The 17,260-nt window shown below is 43.8% G+C and overlaps 1 protein-coding gene across 1 annotated transcript in view; it reads right to left on the bottom strand.

Annotated features, from left to right (window-relative positions):
• Window positions 1-17,260, bottom strand: part of LOC147024059 (iroquois-class homeodomain protein irx-1-A-like) — a 103,734-nt gene that overhangs the window by 13,237 nt on the left and 73,237 nt on the right. The gene's annotated exons all lie outside the window — the stretch shown is intronic.

Below are 17,260 nucleotides of genomic sequence, written 5' to 3'. Positions count from 1 at the left end.
CCTAACCTTGTATACTATATCTTGTACATGATGCCTAACCTTGTACATTATATTTAAGTAAACGGTTGGTTGTGTTGGTTTCATGATGTAAACATTTTGTTGTGTTTATTGAAAAGGAAAAGTAAAGGGAAATACATTTTTGAGATTTCACGCAACTGGAATTCATCGTTTTTGGCCTGATTTCACAATGATGAAGATTCACTTTTATTCTCATCTCGGGATCTGGATTCAGATCTTCACCAAAATGGAATCGATTCGTCCTTGTCATACACCCAACCTGTCCACCAAGTTTCGTCCGAATCCATCAATAACTTTTTGAGATATCGTGTTATATATCGGTTTAGCCCTATCTCTCAATGGAGAGGAATCACTAAAAAAAAATTATCAAGTCTTGTATAACAATCTGGATTTGTATCTTCACCAAAAATGGGAATTGATAAAATAAACTGAAACATCGATGAAATTGTCAGGAGCACCACACTGGGTTAATGTTTTCCGAGAAAGCCACTGATCTGTTGTAGAGATCGGTGGAGAAAGCCAACCTTTTGGAGGAAACAATATGGCCGCCAGTACATTTCCGGTCGCTTCCGAGTCGCCAGACCAACACACTATCCAGATAGTATGGAGTTCAGTGGTTTCTGATGATGAAAATACAGAAAACTCCATACAGGTTGTTAAAAAAATATGAAGGGGGGCCCCAACACTTAGTATTGCCTTGCGGCCCATTCTGGCTCTCGGAAGCCCTGCGTTGACACACCGGTTAGTGAATCACAGTATTAATAGTAAGAATACATTGACATCGTGATCCAATAAATTGCACCGGAAATGGTTGCTGTGTTTTGACCGTGCGCATTTCACACAACATAATGCTCTTGTAGCTCGTTAGCACATCATGTTTACTCTTCCAATTAGCACAATCGTTTGGACTGATATTGTTGTTTGTTGCACAGCCGACGCTCAGTCGAACACGTGTGCCTCGCGCTGCCGTGACCCAAGGTACAAATCCCACGGCGTACTCTGTTCACCGGTCACTTGTATTCTACCTACTCATGTATACACGTCTTCATTTCCGCCATAGTTACGTGATCACGGCGTTTTACGTGGAATTATTTATGATCACACGTTGCTCTAACTTTTGTATCGTAGACATTTTGAACTTGTTTTGTGAATCTGCAGTTCAGGTTCATCCGTGAATGTTAAAGTTTCACAATTTGATCAGCGAGTCACATATCTGCTGTTGAATGCATTTCAAACTAGAAGGGCACTTGGTAGAGCGCATAACTCCACCACGCAATGCCTAATCCATGAGAACATATCGGGCCCAACACATTTTTGAAATATCATGTTACATATCATTTTTGGCCCCATCTCTCAAGACTGAAGAATGACTTAAAGAAATTAAATAATTCTCGTTAAATTAAATAACTTTTTGAGATATCCTGCACACAGACAGAGAGGGGTGAAAACATAACCTCCTTCACCGTCAATGGCGGAGGTAACAATGATTGAAATATATCGCAGAAAGAATAGCGCAGTCAGCAACGGCAGCCCTAAAACATGGAGGGCTAACAAGAGAATGTCTCAGCTCTTTATTTTCTCTTCCCGATCCCCTCTCATGACCCCACCCTCCATTCCCTGTCCCCAACTCGTATCGCCGCTGTCTCCATCGGCTCCCCAGACTAGATAACAGCTCGGTCTCCATAGGTTCCGGCATGCTGAGAAAAAGCGATATTGCTCAGAGTCCGTTCCATTTATCATAATGACTTGAGCAATTTAATAGGGCACCATTATCAGGCTGAGCCCATCAGACTGGGAACACAGCATCCAATGAAGAAGCAATGCTCATTCACTTAGGCACTTTCACCCAAGGGTAGTGTAGCAGAGAATCTCTGCAGCTGCCCCGTGACGCCTGTTGTGGTGATATCAGTCGTGCTCAGGGTTGCCACAACAATAGTACCCTCGAGGCCCACCTGGCACGTGTATAACCCAGAAAAAATACTTGTGAGAAACACCGTGTATGTCATGTAGAGAGATACAAGGTAAAAAAAATTGAGTCATGTTAAGAGATACAGACAAAGTATACGAGTGAGTCATGGAGAAAGGTTCAAAAAAGGTGTAAGAGTGAGTCTTGTGGAGAGGTTAGGACAAGGTATAAAAGTGAGTCATGGTGAGAATACTCACAAGGTATAAAAGTGAGTCATGGTGAGAGATACACACAAGTTATAAAAGTGAGTCATGGTGAGAGATACACACAAGGTATAAAAGTGAGTCATGGTGAGAGATACACACAAGTTATAAAAGTGAGTCATGGTGAGAGATACACACAAGGTATAAAAGTGAGTCATGATGAGAGATACACACAAGTTATAAAAGTGAGTCATGGTGAGTGCTTCAGACAAATGATAAGAGTGAGTCGTATTGAGTGCTTTATTCAATGCATGAATAAGTCATATCGAGTGCCTGAGCCAATTTATAAGGGTGAGTGCTTCCTCTTGTGTAGTGCAGAGAGTGGTGTGAGGCACAGAATCGAATTGTGCCGCTTGGAGTCTTCCTCATCCCTTTTGATTGAAAACTCAACTTTTGTATATCGTCGAGAGCTGAATGGTGTCGGTGTTTCAGGATCAGGAGCCATGAAAGCAGTGAATGGAACCCGAGTCTCGTACTTACACAAAACTCGTATTTTCTTTTAACTCGATTAGGCCAAACGCCTGCTCGTGGTGCAGACCTTTTTCCATCGCGCTCCTAGCCTTTGTGTGCCCTCACACGGGCACGTTTTTCCAATTACGATGTTCATTTGTACCCATTCGGTTGGCGCAAAAGCATAGCCGCCATCATGCCCCCCCTCCCCAAAGGCATACTCGGGCCGAGGTGCGCAAGGGTATCGGGTGAGGCGATTAGATCCGAGTAAAGGGCGACGCGGCGGGACCTCCGGTATTCTGCAGCTCCGTCTCGCAGGAGCTGCTTCTGTTCTTCTCCTTGGAAACTCAGCAACTCAATCCAAGAGTCGCTGCGGCGTGAAACATTATAAGCCCCGAGGCCTCAGGTTTGGGTCGCTGCCCGGACCTGGGGACCGGGGCCATGAGGAGTGTCGCGCACTGAAGGGTCTTTTCATTCGGAGAGCTCCTTCATTCAATACCGTTTGGAGTTGAATGTGCATTTCACGATTGAAAAACGCATTTGGATTCATCACCAACGAAGTTCCCTTGCTATCTTCATTTGGACCCATGTAAAGGATCCCATAAAAAAATAATCGTTTATAGCAAGATTTATCAGTTTATCAACCAGGTCACCTTGTTCCATAGCAAGACATTCCTAATTTAACATTTAGGGGAAAAGACTCTTGGGTAAAGGGAAGCATAACTGACAGCCAATTCGACTTATAGCATAAAAATTAAATTTATAAAGCACCAGCAACAATTATTTTTGAGAGTACATTAATATAATTAGTTTCATCCACAGTACGTATGAGGGTTTGTTCGTTTACATACAAATTAACCTTTACTTGTTCAATTGGTTTATTTTGCCTGGTGTGAAGTTAGAGCTGCCAGGATGGCCGAGAGGTATGCACACACTCCTTAAAGCCATCTAGCCTGGGTTTGAGTGCCAACCCAGAGATAAACTGCAATCATGGTGTTTCACATGCAGGGTGTTTCATCAATGCGTATGCCATTCCTCGGATGGACGTTAAACTGAGCGTCCTGTCTTTCCACATTAGTTGATGGACGTTAAAAATCCCATGGTGGCCTTTGCGAATGGTAGGTGGGTTATCGCAGCCATCCTGATCAAGTTCTAAATCCCTGTCCTAAACGAAAGAGGGCACTGCGTCAATGGCTCAACTGCACCCTCAGTCGATAATGCTACTCCCAGTCTTCTGCTGCATGCAGAAAAAGTTGTAAAGTTAGTGAACTTTAGTGTGTTAGAGAACTGTAAAGTTAGCGTCATATTGCAGGTCCACTAGACAAGAGTTCCACGTTGCTGCTGCTGTTGTTGGGTTTCTTGTTGGAGGTCAAATTTTGTTTTTAATTTTAAACAAGTCTGAAGACGACGATGGTTCACGAGTGGTATTTGACGATGTCGATTGTTTCAGAAGTCAAGGATGAGACAATCTGATAATGTTTGACCAAGTTATAAAAATGATCAACATGATGTGGTACGAGTGACAGGTTATTAGCTGCAAAATGTCGAAAACCCGGTTTTGTTCAACAACTTTAAAAATTTGACCTTTGCATAACCTTTAAAGGTCACAAAACAATGTTGTGGACATTAAAATAAGGAAACGGGATACGTGCTATAACTTAATGGAGTTAGTTCGTCGAAGAAGGTCGAAAACCCGGTTCAATTCCCACAACTTTGAAAATTTGACCTTTGTGACCTTTAAAGGTCAAAGGTCAAGGATTATGACCTTTGGTGCAAAACTTCCTCTGGAACATTCCAGGAACAATATAACGTCATACAGGCTATATGGCATTTCGCACTCCTCGGATATTATCCATACTTTGATGAAATCAGCGTAAAAACAAACTTGAAGGGGGCGCCACGGGCAAGGTGTTCGAGATAGAGCAAAATGCTTTCAAGACTTGAGGTGGGGAATAACCTCAAGATTATGCATGAAAAATATTGTCATCCTAGCTCTCAAAGTTTGGACGGTCGTATGATTTTTATGTCAAAATTCGAAATTTTCTAAGTTTGTGACCTTGTGACGAAAATTAAAAATGAAGCTCCGTGGGGCTTTGCAGGTGCCATTGGACTAACCAAATACTGAAACCACTGTCAGATTCGACAACCCCCCAAGGAGAAGATGGATTTTTATGTCAAAATCGCAATTTTCCAAGTTTGTGACCTTGTGACCTTGACCTTGGGATGAAAATGAAAAATCGTGCTCTGTGGGGCTATGCAGGTGCCATTGGGCTAACCAAATACCGAAACCGCTGTCAGATTCGACAACCCCCCAAGGAGAAGATGCAAATTGAAATCGCCTACCCCCTAAAAACATGTTTTTTGGGGTGGCTCCGCCCATAATGGGTGCACCACTCCCATTTTCTGGAAAACACAACTCGATAATGATATAAACCTTCCACAAAAATTTTGTCAGGATTGGATCAAAACCCACGGAGCTTTGCTCGGGACAGACAGAGACAGACAGACAGACAGACATACAGACAGACAGACAGACACACAACAATAACGAATATAGTGGTCAATTATTTTTTTCGTGAAAATATTTTTTCGTGAACCAAAAAAAAAGTTTTTTTCAATGTGTACTCATTGGTCGGCCAGCTGCCGGACCACACCCACATTGGTCGATTGACTCCACCCACCATGGCACCTCGACAAAATATGGCCACCATCTTGGTTTTCTGCTGGGCCTAACACCTTAGACCTGTAGGCCCCTGCTGATTATATACACTGTCCAGGTTTTTTGTGTCAGATTTCCATTGGCTTTGTTTGGGTCAAATGTTAATCACAATGAGGAACTCCTAAAAATCTAATATGTCGAATAAAAATTATTATTAAGGTTTAATGAAGCCCGTATGCACCTCTAAAAACAGCATTGCATATTTTTTGAATGTCCCCATATTGGGGTTAAAGGTCCGTGTGACGAATCGGCTCGTTCTGATGTAACCGTGTCGGAAGCTCACATGGATGAGAGGTGTCGAGTTGATATTTCAATAACGCATTAAATGTGTGTTTCCCCAATCATGCTGTTCATCTTTTGAAAGTACTTGAAATAGTTTCCAAATCAGCTGTTACCAGGTTTTGAAAGCAAATTCACTTGCGCTCAATGGAGGTCCTGCACCTCGAATGATTACATTCAGGTTTATATAAAGAAAAGGTTTATTACAACAGACACAGAGAGACAGACAGAGTTAGACAGATGCAGACACAGACGCAGACGCAGGCGAGAGAGGTGCACGCACGCATGCACACACGCACACGACAAAACTGAGGTAACAGACAGGGACAGACACAGCACAAGGTTAATGAGAGAGATTAGAGAATAGAGAATGTCAGCTGAGCCGTTCAACAGCAAGGAAGAGGGAGTTGAGGGGATAGAGAAGGTTAAACATATATTTGGTGTCGCAAGTTGTGACCACAGTGTGGCTTTTCTTGTTTTACTCTTCTCCCTCTTCTTTGTCCTCGGAATGGCTGAGTATCTGTTGTGAAATCGTCACACAAGTCACTTGTTATTCACTCGGCCTTACCTATGCGCTATCTCCCAAACACGCCTCTTACCTCTCATTGACCATTTTGATGCCTTGTGAAGCTAACTCGTGCTTAATTGCACAATTTTGCTCAAGATCGAGATGTCCATCACCATGATGAAGAAAAACATCTCTGGACAAACTTTTCCTGACACATCTCTGTGCAATTCTAAATGAGCGCACATATAGATATGACGCACAAAATAGAATGGTGTGATCAGATGACATCATTGTACCATCGCACACCTCGTTTTGGAACTGCAGCCATGCCATCTTGAATGTACTGTAAATAAACTGCCTTCATGGAAGATGGAGAAACATAAAACTTCTGGTGCCTTCTGGTGCCCTCTGGCCCATGTAATGATTGATGATCAGAAGGGATTTCTTAATGGACACCTCCACGGGTTGTAATCCTTCACGTGACCTCCACAGCTCCAGAACACACCAGACTATACTCGGTGAACGAATGACATTGCATGTATAATGGAGTACGGTAGTAGCCCATGTGTAAGGATGGCATGGGAAAAAATGGCCACCCATTTAAATGTGTACAAAATGATATTCTGAAATGCTACTGCAGAGTGAAGTCATAATCTTTTGAAAGCTTTACCTCTTATTCTCGAACATTTGCATAACTAACAAGAATTAAAAAGATGCCAGAATACATTACTAGAAGTACCAGATCGAAAGATCACAAAATCGGTGATTTGTTCATCCTTAGAATTGTTGAGTATTGTCATCCAGCCGAGCACAATAACGGCTGAAGCAATTATAATGATTCCAATGGAAGTAAGTGACATTTTTTCATTGGTATTGCACCCGTACCATCACAAAAGTTTTTTTTGATCAGATTAAAAAAATAATACCATCATAATACACCAATGTGATGTATCGCGATGCTGTATCTGGGCATGCGTGATTAATGCATTTGCCATGATTGGTCTGCACATGTGCGCAATAAAGGGGTTTTGGTAATGGTGGCATTGCTGGGGTATTTGTGAGTTTTCCTGTCTTTTACAAGACACCCATCTAGTTGTGGGAGAACTGAACATCTGACAATGAGGGTAAACTATTTTGCCTTCGAGACTGACTTTTCTCTCTCTTTGGGAATCTTGGCCCATTTGGCACAATTGGAGCGTTTAAATCCGAAGAGGAAGAATGGTCGCTTTTATATGGAGCGGATTCAAAATTATTTCACAAATAACAACATACGTGAATAATCAATGATCGATACTGCTGAGTGTTTGTGGTGTGCCGACTTAAAATCTAATGTCAAGCTAGTTTGCAACGAGGAAGCTGGGGGACGTCCCGTTGTGGGCACCGATTTCCATTGTCGAACAACACCCGAATCCGAAGCCATCGATGAACATGCAGCGCAACAAGCTGAATAGCCGCAGCCAGGAAGGGGGTGAGTCCATTTCGAATTACATTGCAGTCGAACGTAAATTCCTCGGAGATCCAAAGCATTCTTGTGAGCAAGAACAGTTCTCCATCGGGAATGCACAAAAGTTCCTTTTGTGTGCATTTCTACTGTTCCTTTTGCGTCCTCTTACATACTGATCTGTTCAGTGCACTAGCTCTTCCACGAGCCTTGACTGTGTACAAAAAAGCAGCAACGTGCTGATGCAAATACATACCGGATCTTCGGTATCTTTGATTAGTGATCGAGACTCGGTTCCAAGACAGGTGGGGAGAAGATGACTCAAACAAGCTCCCACAATCTGATGAAATCGGACCATATTACACTTCGACACTGATGAATCTGTGGATATTGTGAGAGAATGTGGTCATTGTAACTTCTGGTAAACAGAAGACAAAGTTGACCTCAGTGGTGATGATAGGCTCAGGTCCTAATCTGCTGGGATGGGATTGGCTCTGGGCAATCCACTTGGATTGGCAAGAAGTGAAAACCTCAATGCCAGCGATCAAATGCTGAAGCTCCTTCAAGAAATGGAGACCTTTTTAGCATTTGAGCTGGAAAAACTAAAAGGAACAGAAGTTGAGCTAGATATTTACCAAAACACAACTCCAAAGTCCGTGAAAGCCCATCCTGTACCATTTTCATCGAAAGGGAAGGTAGATCAGGAGTTTGGTCGATTGCTAAATGCTGGGATCACAAAGCCTGTACAATACAGTTGGGCAGCTCCAATCATCGCGGTTATGAAAGGAGATGGCAAAGTCGCATTTCACATTCATGCGTCATTTCGAAATTTGTGTATTTGCAAAGTTCTTGAACGTGAATGGAATTTGACATCAGGGGTTCTCCATACCGTCCAGAAACAAACGGGCTAGCTGGAACGTGCAGTGCAAACTGTGACATCGGCACTATGTAAAATGAGTTGGTCCCTTGCACACTCACGTGTCGCAATTTTACACACCAGCAGAGATGCTCATGAACAGGAATCTCTGTTCACATTTCATCACAGTTGTACCAAACATCAACACCACAATTGAGCATAAACAGCTGTCACAAAACTTAGCTCATGATTTGCGGCCAAATCAGGAAACGTTGGACAATATACGTTTCAATTCGCAATTACAGCTCAGGTTACAAATAGGTGCCTGGTCACATTATCAAAGTAATGGGTCCTGTTTCATACGCAGTTGACGTGTCAACTGTAGGCATTCAGCAGACATGGAAGTGACATGCTGACCAGATAAGAGGCCGAGCGTCGATATTGTTATCACAAATAATTGGCAATGTTGTTTTTTCAGCAGGATTGGAGGAGCTCCTGAACATCAGGGGAATGACACACTGGATCCTGGAGAGGACAACAATGCAGTGGACAGCATCTTGGGCTCCAAGGTGGACATCACTCCTGAACACCTCAGGAAGCAGTACCCACAAAGGAATCAAAAAACTGAAACAACCGCATTGCTGTGGCTGTAAAATTAATGGTTATACATGCAAATATACAAAGAGATTATACAGTACAAAGGCCGGAGTACTCATTGCACTTCTTCAATAGTTAGTAGTTGCATAAGCAGTGGACTTTTTCTGGAGAATTTCAAATTAAATTTGTTCTTGGGAGGTTAAAAAGGGTTTTAATTAAAATTAATGGGAGGATGTGTCACGGATCACAATGCTACGTCTACACATGCGTGAATAACACGTTTGCTATGATCGGTGTGCGCAAGAAAGCATATTTGGTTATGGAGGAATTTCTGGTGTGCGTGTGAGAGTCTTCCTGTCTCTTGTAAGGAAACCATCGAGTTATGGGAGAACTGAGCAACCGCAACCCGTTGGACGCCGTTTATGCATTCACAGAGTGACAAACTCTGCCGTAAAACTACCTGTCTGCTGATGAGTCTCTGTCGTGGATTGCAAGCCATGACAAAATGCGGAATTAATTATGGAGCAGATGTCAAACCACGACATCTTTTGACATTTTTCCGTCTCAATCCCACAACAAATGAAACGCACAATTACGCAAACCCACACTACAAATCTACAACTACCTCCACCATACACGTCTTCCTACAATTGTTTATGAATTACGAATGCTGACGATAACAAAAATGTCGAAAGATGTCGTGATGGCAATCCGTAAGAGGATTGTTGCGTTGTAGTGTGCTGTCATTACTACCTTGTCATTCCTTGTGATTGCTTCCTACCGTGCTTGATTGTTTTTTGGGGATTCCATCCCTACACGTTTTTTAATTATATTTTTTTACATTTTTTGTTTTTTTCTCACTTGTAGACATATGTATCAGAGATGCTGATGAAGATGTACGGTGTCCTGTAATTGGCTTGCCAGTGGGTGGCGTGCTGCACGTGCACATGCGTGTAAATTGAATTACCTTCGGCTCAGGTGAGATGAAGCGAAGTGAAGTTGTGCGCTTCGTCACGATGACGTGTAATTGTATTTGCTTTTCCATCGTTGCCTGTAATCCTGCCAAGTGGCAATACCACATTTGTGAACCGACGCCTCTGATGAAGAGCTTTGAAATATTCCGTGCATGCGTTTCATGATACTTTACAACAACTTCAACAAACAAAACCAAAGAATAATATACCTGGCTGTGCAGAAATGTGCACTGCAGGAAATGAAAAGCAGCTGAAATGTGTTTGTGTGTTTTTATTTCTCTCCGTGCCGAGTAAAAGCACGTCTGGTCTTTTCACACGGATTTCTCTACCGGACAAAAGCTTGTCTAACTAAACACTGAACCGCCACGCTTCAGCACACCGCATACTTTTCTCTTTGTTCGCTTATTCAATTTACCACTTTCCCAATAACTGTGTTATTCAATTTAGCCAAATTCACTCCCCTTTGACCCCCAACTTACATTCGCACAGGCCTTTATTACGACAACGTGCGGTGAGGTCTCCATGCCACTGTGGAGTCGAGCATTGAGCAGACTTCTCAGCATTTGCTGTCTGTACTACCTGCACATAATTCACCCATCAACTGTTTTGGGAGCTCAAGGTTAGTCCTTCAATTCGCTATACCAGTCGTTATTAAAGCAATTCGCTGACTCTGAAATATGCATGATAATTCGAAGCAGGCCAGACTGTCTGGTTAACTGATCGCCCTTTAAGAGCACGAATTACGAGGTCATCCCTTTAACATGCAATGGAAAACGTGCTCATTCATGCGCCGCAGAAACACTACTGTGTACAGCATCAGTGCTGGGTCGAATGGAAGAAACTCCTTTTTTTCATAGCAGACGTGAAGAAGGATTTGACGACGTCTCAAGCAAGATAGCCGATGGAAAGAAGAATGTCTTCTCTGTGCCTACATGTGAGTACCGACCATGCATGCGTGTGCCGCACATCATTGCAATGAACAACCTCCTTATAAAGAGACTTCCCAGAACACGTCTCCAAACTAAACCACAACCCTTCTTTCTTTTTTTTTTGCATACACAGTCGAGGCTTGGATCAGAGCTAACACACAGAAACGCACAACAAGGGGAGCAGGAGACAGGGGGGGGGACAAGGAAAAATACAGTGGGGAAAAGAGACATGAGGAGACGTGTGGAAACGAGAGGATTGGGGTAGGGTACACAAGGTAAACAAGATGGACACTACGGGGACTTTCAGGTCCTTACACGACAGGGACTTTCAGGAGTGAAAGCAGGGAATTTGAAGGAGGTGGGTTTAGGGTGGATTAACAGGGGTAAAAAAGATCATGGTTTTGGATGGGGGAAGATAAGAGTTGGTGGTGAACAGCTGTTTTGAATACCTGGAGGGAAGAATGGGATTGAAGAGAGTGTGGGAGTTTGTTCCAAAAGTGGGGAAAAGGAGGAATGAAAGAGTGAAGGTGAGCAGTGGTTCTTGATTTTGGTAGTTTTACCAAAAGGGGATTGCTGGCAGATCTTGAGTGCCCTGTGGAAATATGGGGGGGGGCATTTCGCACACAGAGGAGGGAGTGTGAGGCCGGAGAGGAGATGGTGGAAGACCGAGAAAGATCATCGACCTGCCTGCGGTGAAAGAGTTAGAGACTCAAAGACTCAGCCTCATCGCGGGAGATGCCAATGATCCGAAAGGCCTTGGTTTCCACAGCATGAAGCCGAGAAAGGTGAGAGGTGGGAGCACCAGCCCAGAGGGGAGAGCAGTACTCCATCAGGTTGTGGACGAAAGCTTTGTATGTGGTCAGGAGCTCAGGTGTGCCGAGGAAGGACTTTGCACGATAGAGAATAGCCAGCCGGTGACTGCCTTTGGAGGCCATGCTTAACCACAACCATGCTTAACTCCTTGTAAAGAGATATTCTAAAACACAACCCCCCAAGCCTAACCACAACCCTCCTTATAAAGAAATGTTCCAAAACACAACCCTTCAAGCTTAACCACAACCCTCCTTTTTACCAGATGTTCCAAACCACAACTCTCCAAGCTTAACCACAACCCTCCCTCTAAAGAAATGTTCCAAAACACAACCGTCCAAGTTTAACCACAACCCTCCTTTTTAAGAGATGTTCCAAACCACAACTCTCCAAGCCTAACCACAACCCTCCTTATAGAGAAATGTTTCAAAACACAACCCTCCAAGCTTAACCACAACAATCCTAAAAATGGAGATGTTCCAAAACACAACCATCTAAGCTTAACCACAACCATCCTTATGAAGAGATGTTCCAAAACACAACCCTCCAAGCTTAGCCACAACCATCCTTATAAAGAGATGTTCAAAGTCGAACCACAACCCTCATATTTCGAGATTCCCAATTTATTGGCCAATATTCAAAGCATATATTACTGATTTGTAATGGATTAAATTTGAAATAATCAGTGATGCTAAATACTGAATGGCCATTCTGCGTGACCTCACATTTCTGTAACCACAGCAACACAACTTGAGACCAGTATCTTTGTAGGCCTCCAGCACTTTCCGTGTCAAACATGGCCCGGCCTGCTCCTGGCAAACAAACCCAGAGATTCATGGTTGTGCGGCTTTGAGGCGAGTGATTGTGAGCCACCAAGGTAACCTCATCACAACGATGGCCAAACAATTGCAACCACGGTGACGGAGATGGGCCAAAAGGCCGTCTTATAGATTCCCTGCAACAAACCAGTCTGCAAAGATGTCCTCCTCACGCACACCCTGTCCCCTTCCCTCCCCTACCCTCACGGATATCACGATATCAAACATTTACACAGAGGCAAACAATCTGGATGTATTGCATTAGCTGTTCATATAATCTTCCTGCAATGGCTTTCGACTGGTGCTCAACAACAAATTCACATCGCAGTGACGTGAGGCCACAGCAGGCCTGTGAGATCGTTGTTGACATATGGTAAGCATCTTCCAGTCCAGGACATTGATGTGCCTTTTATTCTTTTGAATGCACTTCCCCCCCCCCCCACACACACACACACCCATGCATCACCCATCCCCAACCGTCACAATCCCCTTTTTCGCCTCCAATCTTCCCTTCATGGATCCCTGTCCAAACTTTTCCTCTTTTCCCCTCTTCCAATCGGTATAAAGTAAAATGTTCTCATTACCATCGAGCAACTCAACCTTTTTGTTCGTTTTGTATCCACGATAACATATTAAATGTACAAAGGTTGAATGATGGAGGCAAGCATGAGGAGCCCTTGACCTCATCACCTCCATTTCACAATTTAAATGAATACGTTCTGTTCTTGCATATGGTAGTTTGACTGCCAGGAAGCTGTCATTTATTGGAAGCACCTCCGTGCCCCTGATGCTGTGCCCCTGTACCAGTACACAGGTACTCATTTTGCCAACCTTGGACGAATGACAGGCTGAGTCAACACTTGGTGTTAATTCAGCAGCCAACAGGGTTCGAACTCAGGACCCTAAGATCACAGGCCAGCCACCCCTAACCACAAACCCAACACCAGGCTTAATGATTACATTATAACAAGCCTGATATAACGAACGTTTGTTTAAACGTGTTTTAAATTATACAGGGATTATGGCCGGACACGTCCAATTAACGTTTCCGCTTATAATCCTGCCTCTTCCTTTCATGTTACCTGATCATGAACTTGAGGATTCAGCACAAACGAAAGGGTCACCTTGTGAAAAAAGATGTTAGCACACCTGTTATCATCACCTGCCGTTTAGTTGATCACCTGCAGCGATATAACATCAACATCTGCACATGGAGGAACACTCCTGGATATCAACTTAACCCATCCACTCTCCTTGAAGGGAGATGTTAAGCTGGCTACTCCATAAGCATGCATTCAAGGAAAATCGTGATTACGCCGTTTGGAAAGTTTTGCAAAAGTTTTGTTGTTGGAATTGAAATAGTGACGTTATTCATCAAAAAGTAACGTTTTTAGTCAAAGTGACGTTTTGATGGAAATTGTGATTTCTTTGTCAAAATAGTGACGTTTGAAATCAAAATATATGCCTGGTGTTAGCTTAATGGTTCAGGTGGTGGGCTTAGGATCCATGTGAGGTCAGGTCAGGTGTGTGACCATGCGCCGGAGCAGCGCGTCGCTGCGTCCACTTTCCGCCGGTACCCCAGAGGCCTCCGTCTGTCCATCCCCCAGGCAGATGCCTGGCCCATCCCCATCTCCATGAAATGCTGATCAACCGACTGCAACCACGAGGCACGTGGTCGGCCCATTGGCCTCCTCCACTCACAAGATTCCCTCACTGAGAGATGTCCATCTAGCCGCAGCTGACGTTCACGGACCATGCAGGTAACAAATCTCATTTGTCTCTCTCAGCAACCGCTCATTGGACACAAAGTCCGACCAGCGAGAACAAAGGATTCTCCGAAGAGACCTGGTACCAAAGGAATTAAGTCTCCATCGCACATCCTTGGTCAGAGTCCAAGTCTCGCATCCATAGAGCAAGACTGGAAGCACCAAGGACCTGAAGACTCGGATTTTCGGCCTCCTGCACAGATACCGGCAGCGTCACACCCCATGATCCAGTGAATCCATGACTCCCCAAGCCCAACCCAGACGTCTATTGACCTCTGACTCACAGCCAGCAGAGACATGAATATCACTGCCAAGGTAAGTGAATCTCTCCGTGACCCCAACATGCTCACCACAAACAGGTACAGACAAGATAGCAGCATCCAAGATGTCATTGAAAGCCTAGATCTTAGTTTTGAACCAGGAAACCCATAATCCCAGTGGCTCTGACTCCTCATTCAGCACCTCGAGGGCCCCCAAAAAGATATCTCGAGTCTCCGCAAAGATGACTGCATCATCCGCGAAATCAAGGTCAGAGATCTTGACATTCCCAAACGATGCACCGCAACTTGATCTTTCTCCTTGAGATGCTTGATCTTTATTTTGCAATCTGATCAAAGATGGCTACCTGGTAGACTGGCGGCCATTTTTGTTGTAAATAATAATGGGCTTGCCCTTTAACTCTGCACAGGACATTTTATATCTTCCTTTTTTTTCCTTGTTCACCATGATATAATGAAGAAAATCTTCGTATTATCAAATGTTTCCCATTTTATGGTCCACCCTGCATATTAGGTGAAGGTGTACACTGTACTAGAGAAAAACCTTCTTTTGTAAGTTCAAACTGATGGTAAGCTTTGTCCTGAAACAACAATACTGCAAGCCATTGGTAATGGGATTTTCTTCTCTGGCCACATATTCCTTCTCTTAGTAATCTTCGAATTGTAATCATTGTTTATAAGCGTGTTCATATTGGATGCATCATATCAACATCCTTTCCTGAAACGAAGACATCATCCAAGCAAAAAGCCAGGAAGATATGCACTTGCAATGTCGGCCTGTGGGAGTGCAATATGGCTTTTTGGGGTCAGGATTCCCACACTTGCTTGTCCGAGTCTCACATTGAACATAGCCACAGAAGTCAGTGGACACCTTGGAGAGCAGGAGGTTTTGCAGTGCAACATTTGCGTTTGAACTCGGCGCAGTTTGAGAAAGCTTGCCCTCGGATCTGGGAACACAGATGAAGGTGACGCGGGGGTGAGGGTTCACTCCCTCAATCTTACTGTGTCGGGCTTTTTTAATGCTCCCCTCTGGGCTTTGAAAACCTATACAGTGAATGTTACCATCCTTGTGGTTACCCGAAGTCTTCGCTTTCAATTGCAGACAAGGAGGAATCCAACCTTTTGAGCACAATCCGGATAGATTTAGCAGGACTGTCTGCCTTCTCGATCTGTTCTCACCACCCAGCCAATCGATGATGAACGGCCATGATTGCGGGTGCTTGCCACATAATTCTTGGGTGGAGCGGTCGTTCTCAATCCATTTTTCTTGCTTTCCATATCAGAATCAGCCTTTCTGCAAGCATGAGCAGCAGGTATTGTGAAACACGCATTATGTCACCATTTCTTTCTGTCCTGCGTTCAGAGCTCTTGGATCTGAGGTCCCAAGGAAAGACAAGACACGTGTAAATAATAGAGGAATGGGTCCTGTGGAATATCCTTTCATTCCTCCCTCACTCTATTTCTCTGTCTTTCCCTTCAGCTGCTATGCTGGGAGCGATTGTCATGAGGGTTTGTTTTATTTAGCAAAACACGAAGGCGAACAAATTCCCAGCATGGCCGCTCTGCCTCCGGCACAAAATTGCCTTTTTTCTTCATCATATAATCACCGTCCTCTCTTTCCTCGTTTCTCGTCTGTTCTCTCCCACCCCGCCACCCCCGTTTCCTCGTTCTCCCTCGGCAACCATGTCAAGGAGCTGACATCTCGAGAAGACTCTGCAGACTTTTCCAATTACCTTGGGAACTGTTGATGCTTCAGAAACATTTTTTTTTTCCTCTTTGCAGCAGGAAAGCAGAGTCGGTGAGCGAGGGTGCATCGAAAGAGCAAGGGATCGGGATGGTGAGGATAGAAGGGTGTAACGAGTGTGTGCCGACGGCTAGGTATGTCACAATACCTCAGGGTGGGAGTGGACCATTTGTGTTGTTTGGGTTTCTCTGTTACGAGATGTAAACCATGAATAAGGTATATTGTATTAGTCGTGTATGTGTTTTCCTTAACCCACAAGTTCGCCTTGCTGGGAGGCATTCTCAACTTCTCAACATCATTAGCAGAAGGGGGTCCTGGCACTTACCAGAACAAAGTGGCATTGATTTATTATTCATTATTTGTAACCCGCCGGCGATCGGACGTCGCCTTGGACTGCGCACCCGGTGTGGCCAGCTGGACGGAGCAAAACACGGAAGGGGAGAAAAGACGTAAACACCATGACTGAACATCTTTAAACTATTTTGAATCATAATAATAATAATGAACATGTTCACATCATTTGCTGTGTATGTTTGTATGGATTTGTTTGTGTCTAAATATATATATATATATATATATATATATATATATATATATATATATATATATATATATATATATATATATATATATATATATATATATATATATATATATATACTGTGCTCCACAGCTGGTGGGGTTTGAGTGGGGAGCGGGAGGGCTATATCTCTATAATTCCAGCAATGTGTGTGTGTCTGTGTGTCTGTCTGTCTGTCTGTCTGCGACCGCCGTTTCTCGACAACCGCCGGTCCCGTCTGATTGAAACTTTCCAGGAATATTGCTGGGTCCCGAGGATGTGCCTTTTCAAGGTTTGATATTAATCGGACGAGCGATTCCCAAGTTACGGCCATTTTATTGCTTT

The sequence above is a fragment of the Eptatretus burgeri genome, chromosome 7 (genome assembly GCF_056783735.1).
Source record: "Eptatretus burgeri isolate ZD-2024b chromosome 7, Ebu_testis_v1, whole genome shotgun sequence".
Taxonomy (NCBI): domain Eukaryota; kingdom Metazoa; phylum Chordata; class Myxini; order Myxiniformes; family Myxinidae; genus Eptatretus; species Eptatretus burgeri.
This window is presented reverse-complemented; position numbering and strand designations above follow the sequence as displayed.